An 8,466-nucleotide genomic window follows, 5' to 3' on the forward strand; every position below is an offset into this window, starting at 1 on the left:
TAGAAGAGGAAACGAATAATGATTCAATAACCAATTTGATGATCTTATTCAAACAAATTATGCTTGATATGGCCAGAATATGCATACCAGTGATTGATATAAACAAAAGTTACGCTTTTATTACATTAATCGTACGTAATCGTTATGTACAATGCCAGTCTACGATATAATGTATACATTGTGTACCCACCATACGTCATAAAATGCGAAAGAGTTCGACAAAGGGAAATAACTTTTGGGTAACTCGGAACTTGTGTATTGTGTCTCCCCTTTCCAAAGGGAGACATATTGTTTTTGTACTTTCTGTCAGTCGCAAAGTCTTGTGAAACGCTTCTCCTATATGGCTTATTGGATAGACTTGAAACTTTGTACAATGTTTCATTGCCATTTGTAGATGTGTATCTTGTTGGGACGGGAGGGTCTAATTATTTTCCTAAAAGTTATTATGGATCTAAGAGGGGTGGAGGATGTAAAATAGCTTGTGAACACTTCTCCTATATGGCTTATCTGATAGATTTGAAACTTTGATTATGCCTCATTGTCATTTGTAGATGTGCATATTATTGGGACAGAAGGATCCAATTATTTTCCTAAAAGTTATAGTGGATCTAAGAGGGGTGGAGGATGTTAACATAGCTTGTGAACATTTTTCCGATATGGCTTATGCGATAGACTTGGGACTTTGTACAATACTTCAATGCCATTTACAGATGTGCATATTGTAGGGACAGGAGTATCCAATTGTTATCCTTAAAGTTATAGTGGATCTGAGGGGTGGAGGGTGTAAAATAGTTTGTGAACACTTTTATATAGCTTATTGGAGTTCATAATGTCTATGTTCCTGTACATGTTTTTACCTCCTCCCAACAAAGTTTTATGTGGATTTCTATCTCCTCCCAACAAAGTTTTATGTAGGTTTTTATCCCCTCCCAACAAAGTTTTACATGGATTTTTATCCCCTCCCAACAAAGTTTTATGTGGATTTTCATTCCCTCCCAACAAAGTGTTATGTGGATTTTTATCCCCTTCCAACAAAGTGTTATGTGGGTTTTTATCCCCTCCCAACAAAGTTTTACATGGATTTTTATCCCCTCCCAACAAAGTTTTATGTGGATTTTTATTCCCTCCAAACAAAGTTTTATGTGGATTTTCATTCCCTCCCAACAAAGTGTTATGTGGATTTTTATCCCCTTCCAACAAAGTTTTATGTGGGTTTTTATCCCCTCCCAACAAAGTTTTACATGGATTTTTATCTCCTCCCACTAAAGTTTTATGTGGATTTTTATCCCCTCCCAGCAAAGTTTTACATTGATTTTAATCCCCTCCCAACAACTTTTTATGTGGATTTTTATTCTCTCCCAACAAAGTTTCACATGGATTTTTATCTCCTCCCAACAAAGTTTTATGTGGGTTTTAATACCCTCCCATCAAAATTTTACATGGCTTTTTATCCCCTCCCAGCAAAGTTTTATGTAGGTTTTTATCCCCTCTCAACAAAGTTTTACATGGATTTTATCCCCTCCCAACAAAGTTTCACATGGATTTTTATCTCCTCCCAACAATGTTTCACATGGATTTTTACACACACACACCCCTCCCCCAACCAAGTTTTATGTGGATTTTTATCCCCTCCCAGTAATGTTTTATGTGGGTTTTATTTCTACCAACAGTATTTCACAGGATTTTTATTCCCTTCCTCTAACAGTTTCATGTGGGTTATTCCCCCTTCCATTGAAATTTTCCATGGGTTCATGCCCCTACCAACATTTTAGCTTTACTAGGTTTTATCCACCCCCACCCCCCAACAAAGTTTGATGAAGGATTTATTTTCCTAAGCAACAAAATATAAGACTTATGTCAAAGGTTATTTGTCAAAAGTAAGTGATATGTAGAAAATTATATTATTATTAGATTATTCATGAATATCATAAGTGCTATTGTGAAGAAGGACCTTCAGTTCTAAGTGTAGAGGTCAATGGTCAGGCCACAGTAATCAAAATGCTAACTTGCAATATAAAATTTAAGTTGAATGAATGATGCCATGTTCATGATGTTGCATAAGAAATTCTGTGCTGCCCTCGGCATTGAGAATGTACTTCACCAAACTGAAAAAGCTCCCAGAGGTAAATAAAATCTACTGGTGGGAGAATTGCTTGTAAAGATAAGAACTTTTGATATCAGCAAAATGAACTGAAATCATGATTTCTTAATGTTCAAATATATCCAGAATCAATGAAAATTATTCAATCTATTCATCATCGTTTTTCAGCAGTGTTTGCAGGTTCCTAAACATGACATTTAATAACATAGAATAAGAATTCAGGATTTTTAGGTGGGTTTTACAATTCACAGAGTGTGGTTTTACAAAACACAGAGTGTGTGGGTTGAGTATAAAGCAGCATGGAATCTGCAAATCAACACCGCTGAGTCAGATAAGCTTGACAATAAATAATGGTTGTAAAGGTTGCATGCACATTGTGTACAATATTTTCAAAGTTGACTCATCAACAGAGTCCTCAGGTTAGGTAATCTTGTAGAGGAGGTATATATCAAAGGTCGGTAGGACATTTGTTCCTCCAGACCACAAACAAAAGTATTCCAACCATCACCATGAATTGGAATACTGTATTCATCCTATTAAGCACCAGAAAGCGGGTGGATAACTTAGTACTGTTCAAATATTTGTAGGGAAATTTTGACTTTATACTTTCCTTTATGATGATATAATCCACCCAGGTCTTGTATGTTATTTGAAATCGTCAAAACAACATAGTAGAGGCACAAAGATATAGTAATTATTACTGATATAAAGTAAGTTGTACTGTATTTAAATAGGGGGCTCTTCAATTTTGAGAATTGAAAATGTCCCAAGGCCACCTTGGTTGATCATATATTGTTTAACGTCCCACTCAAGAATTTTTCACTCGTATGGAGACATCACCATTGACGGCAAAAGGCTGAAAAATTTAGGCCTATGCTTGGCGCTTATGGCCTTTAAGCAGGGAGGGATCTTTATTGTGCCACACCTGCTATGACACGGGGCCTCGGTTTTTGCGGTCTTATCCAAAGGACTGCCCCATTTAGTTACCTTTTACGATAAGCAAGGGGTACAAAGGACCTATTCTAACCTTGGAGCAGACATCTTCAATGATGGACATCATGCTCATTTTCTCCTTACTCGCCTCAAAAATGCAACCAGTGCAGCCATTTTGAATGAACTTAGCAACAGTCTTAAAAAGTTAAGACAGCTCAAAGGCAGTCTTAAAATTTAAGACAAAATACCAATCTTAACTCTTAAATGATTTCTTTGTGATCCACTTTAAGATCAGTCTTAAAATTTAAGTGCAACTTTATTGATTTAAGACAATCTTAAAGTTTAAACAGTTTCATGATCACTACCCTGATTTTGACATCAAAGCAAATTCCAGAATGCTAGATGTGTTTAGAGTTTTTCTTGCATTCTGTAATGACCACCAAAGCACAGCTGTAACAAAAGTCTCATTTGGAGCCCTATTTAAAGGGTCCCCACAGTCCTGTTGAGATTACCAAATTGTCCTTTGGCTCCAGTAAATTCTCATATGAAAGGCACCAACCCATTTAGGCATAATTTTTTTATCTTTTGAAAATTTGACACCTTTTGATTTAGGATACAATATGTCACCTAAGCTGAGAGCTCAATTGAAATTTTATAATCTAGAACTGAGAGGGCAATTTCAACCATTCTTGGCACAAGCATTCTTAGATGAAGGGAATTTAAATTTGTTTAAATGAAAAGATGGGCAAGGGAAGATGATTAAAAAATTGTTAAAACAGGGTGGTTGACCAAATTTAATAATCTCAAGAATTACAGAAGTAGGAAGGTCAAAGCTTCCTTATATAATGTAGCTTTATATTTATTTCACATAAGCTTACCACCATACAGTGTTACACACTAACAAATACAGCAGAGGAAGAACATGAAGAATGTCATAACTTCAGAGGATTTTTTTTCCTAATTACCATGTGGAAACCATAATTTTGGGAGACATGAGTGCTAATTGACATTGACAGTGACTATACTGTAACAGAGACCATTATGGGAAGAAAAGGGTTGGAGTAATGAATTGTGACAGAGCTTTTTGCAAATTATTGTGCTCACCATGATATGGTTAATAGATGGAACCTTTTCCCCACATAAGACCTTCCATAAAACAACTTGGGTATCACCAGATGGACTGAATAGAAATCAGATTGCGGTATTACCATTATATATAGTTAGAAAATGGAGGAAGACCCTATGAGACACAAGGATGTACATGATTGGACATATATTGGTTCAGAACTTGTCACCAATCTAAAGATCAAAATAGCCTTTGTGAAGGATACAGAAACCTGATTCAACATTATATAAAGCTTCGTGCAGCTAAAGGCAAATTCAATGTAAAATTAGCTAGACATGCCAGGCTGATTGCTTGTAAAAATTGTAAGCCCTAGTTGCCAAAGACCTACTAGCCCTGGGAAAATAACTGCCAATTTTAAAATTACTTTCATTAATAACCATGTTCTAATTAAAGCGATATGTAACTATTCTGCATCTTGTACATTCATGCGCACGGTTATTTCAAACACGATATAAAGCTACAAAATTATTTTCAAGTCCTAGCAACTATGGATGATGGCTTAATTAGGGATGCAAGGATGGGAAAGAGTAAAAATAACATGTATTGATAAAACATGTGAGGAAGACCTTGTCCACACAAGGAGAAAATACAAGATCTGGCTATGTGGAGGAACAATAATTAAGCTATTGAAGAATGCAGAAATAGAAAAGAGAAGCAAAGTTGGACAAAGACAAGGTTAGACAAAGACTAGAACATTGACACAAAAATTAGAATGAGTATTTGAAACTGCTTAAAGAAGTTAAGGAAGTATGCTAGGTACCAGAGAAATTTGATATGGATGAAAAGTGGAGGATATTTACAACAATATTTTGAAATTGAAAACTTTAAAATTTACTTTATTTAGTCAAGAAATGCAGTTTTAGTAGAAAGCAATCTGAAAAAAATTTAAAACCCCTGCTGGACTCAAACCCGCGATCTACAGTTCAGTAATCGACGTGCTAACCTACGGAGCCACTCAGCTAGGCGATAAAACTTCAATCCAACTCCTTCCACTTCCTAACAAAGTTGTCTCAAGAATGACATTGGAAGGAACTAAAACTGCTTAAGAGATGAAAAGCATGTGGGCATTTATGCAATCAGATTGGCAGTTATGCACAGATCAAATATAACCACTCTTAAATGAACAGTCACTAGTGGCTGTCTCCACTGTATAGCAATATTTTGTTGACTTTAGAAAAGTATTCAACACAATAGACGATCCAAAATCTGGAGAATAGTAATATTGTAAAAGTAATCCACTAGTTGTATAATAACAAACAAAAAATGCCAAGTAATCTACAATGCAGCACTGTCACCACCAAAGGTAAAGGCATTGGGGCATGCCAAGGGTGTCTCCCACGGGCACTGGAAGTAATGTAAATATATTATATATAATTGTATAAAATTTTTATACATACACATACTATATATTTACATTAACTTCCAGTGCCCGTGGTGTCTCCTATCTCCAGTCATGACCAAACTCGAATCTATATAACATAGGGATGCTTCAATGTCAATATTACTAACCTAGCCTTGCTGTTCTAGAAAAGGAGTAATCTCGGTTGAGATGCGGCTTGGCTGAATATTTGGACTGACGCCGGTGAAGTCGTCAGTCCAAATATTCAGCCAAGCCGAATCTCAGCCGAGATTAGAAAAGGAGATTTTTTTTCCCTATATTGAAATGTCATGAAAAATTTATACCCCAGAGTCCATCATTTGAGGGGGGGGGGGGATTGAATCCACACACAACTTGGGAATGTTTGCATATCAATGATTTAGTTATCCCTGCTACTCTTGTACAGATTTTTTTTTTTTAATTTCCTACTTATTCTCATGTGAAACTTTAAATCCCTATTTTAACCCCACCATAAACTCATGGTTGGTTGGTCGTTTGTTTTGCGTCCTGTCGAGAATTTTTCACTCATATTGAAACGTCACCAGTAGTAGTGAAGTACCACAGATCTATTGCTTAGTGTTTCCGGCTGTAGAAGTGATTGTTATTAAGGTGGTACTCTGCATCGTCATAATGGCTCACTTCCTTTTAAAACATGGAGGAAAATATAAATATCAGCAATATTTGTTTATTCATTTAAAATACCATTGCCTAGCTGAATAGCTCAGTGTTGTTAGCACGTCAACTGCTGAACTGTAGATCGCGGATTGGAGTCCAGCAGGGGTTTTAATTTTTTTTCAGATTGCTATCTACTAAAACTGCATTTTTTGACTAAATAAAGTAAATTTGAAAGTTTTCAATTTCAAAATATTGTTGTACATATCCTCGACTTTTCATCCATATCAAATTTCTCTGGTGTAGCATACCTCCTTAAATAATGTTCCAACGCCTTTCTCCGTTAAAAAAAAGTCATTTCGAAAGACCCGTGATTCTCACTTCTAAATGCCGAGCGTTTAGCGAAGGAACAATTTTAGCACTACCTATGTATGATTACGTCTTCGGTTTGACGCGGCCATGGCACGAACGGGGCTCGAACTCGCAATATCCCGGTTACGAAGTGAACGCTAGAGACCACTGATCTACCACGACAGATTCCCTATTCATCTGAGCCATGATTTAATCAAATACGAATATGACTAATCATGACCAGTGGTTCTTTTAAAGATATTTTTTAGATATCTAATCCCATCTTGAGGCCTCTGTCAACCTCCAAGATCCATGTTCAAACAAACTGAGGATATTACATACTAAACTTGACCCTGTTCTTGAGAAAAAGATTCTGAGATTTTCTCCCCATATTCTCATAAAAAAAACTTACTGTGGTTCAAACCTACAACAAAGATATTGATTTTAACAAGCTAATCTACACTACCTGAGGATGCTTGAATAAATCCTGGCCCAGTTCCTCTTGAGAATAAGATTTTCTCCCGTAGAATATTATGTAGATCTTTGATCCTCTTTTGCGGCCCCAGCCTAACATATATACCCTCCCGGACATAATTTGAACAAACTTGAATCTACCTGCGGATGCTTGCATATATATTAATGTGACTAATCATAGTCCTTCTGTTCTTGAAAAGAAAATTTTTTCCTATATATTCCCATGTAAAGCTTTGACTCTCTATTGTGGACCCACGTACCCTACCCCTGTGGCTATGATTTGAATAAACTTGAATCTGCACTACCTCAGGACGCTTGCATACTAATATGACTAGTCATGTCTTGCTGTTCTTGAGGAGACAAATTTTAAGAATCATTTCCTAATATATTTTATGTAACACATTGATATCCTATTGCGACCCCATCTATCATCAGACCATGATTTGAACAATTTGGAATATACAGTATGTCATAAATATTTCACAAGTTTCTTTGGAAGATTTTTTAATTGCTCCATCTATCTTTTTTTTCTCATCTTTTCTTCATTATTTTCTATTAGAAGGGGACATGCTTCTTCATTTGAACAATTTTGAATAAGGATGATCTGTAACAAGATTGGTTAAAATAGACCCGCGGTTCTAGAGAAGTCGAAAATTTGTTGAGTTTTCAGACGAATGGAAATACGGACAATGGGTGATCAGAGGAAAAAAATCACTTGAGGTTATAGCTCAGGTTGGCTAAAAAGAAAATGCCCTGCAAGTCAATATGCAACAAGACTCCCCTCTCATTTTGGAAACCAGGTACATTTTGGTAGTAGACAAATTCACTCATCTGGGAAACAGCACTGATATTTCGAAATGGAGACGAAGAATATAGAGCGCCAAATTAACATAAACTCAAATAATTGAAGATATCTTCAATTATTTGAAGATAACATCAATTCATTTGATGCGCGCAACAATTTAATTAAAGATCTCTTCAAATAATTAATGATATCTTCAATTCTGAATTATTACGCGCATTAATTGAATTCATGATAGCATTAGTTCTTCAGCTGAATTGATGCGCGCTTTGATTGAATTAATCATCTCTTTAATTAAATGAATTAATGATATCAACAATTGAATGCGCGCTACAATTCAATTGAAGAAAGCAATAATTGATATTATGCGCGCATTAAATCAATTGATGAGAGCAATCATTGAATTGATGCGCACATTAATTCATTTGATGAGAGCAATAATTGATTTAATGCACGCATTAATTCAATTATTGCTCTCATCAATTGAATTAATGACATCTTTAATTCATTTGAAGAGAGCAATAATTCTTTTAGAGAGAGCAACTAAATAATTAAAGATATCTTCAATTCAACATATCCACAATTGAATTAATGATCTCTTTAATTAAATTGTTGCTCCCTATAAAAGAATTGATGCGCGCATGAATTCCTTATACAAAATCATTGTAAATAATTAAAGATATCTTATT

The sequence above is a fragment of the Ostrea edulis genome, chromosome 1 (assembly GCF_947568905.1).
Source record: "Ostrea edulis chromosome 1, xbOstEdul1.1, whole genome shotgun sequence".
Lineage (NCBI taxonomy): Eukaryota > Metazoa > Mollusca > Bivalvia > Ostreida > Ostreidae > Ostrea > Ostrea edulis.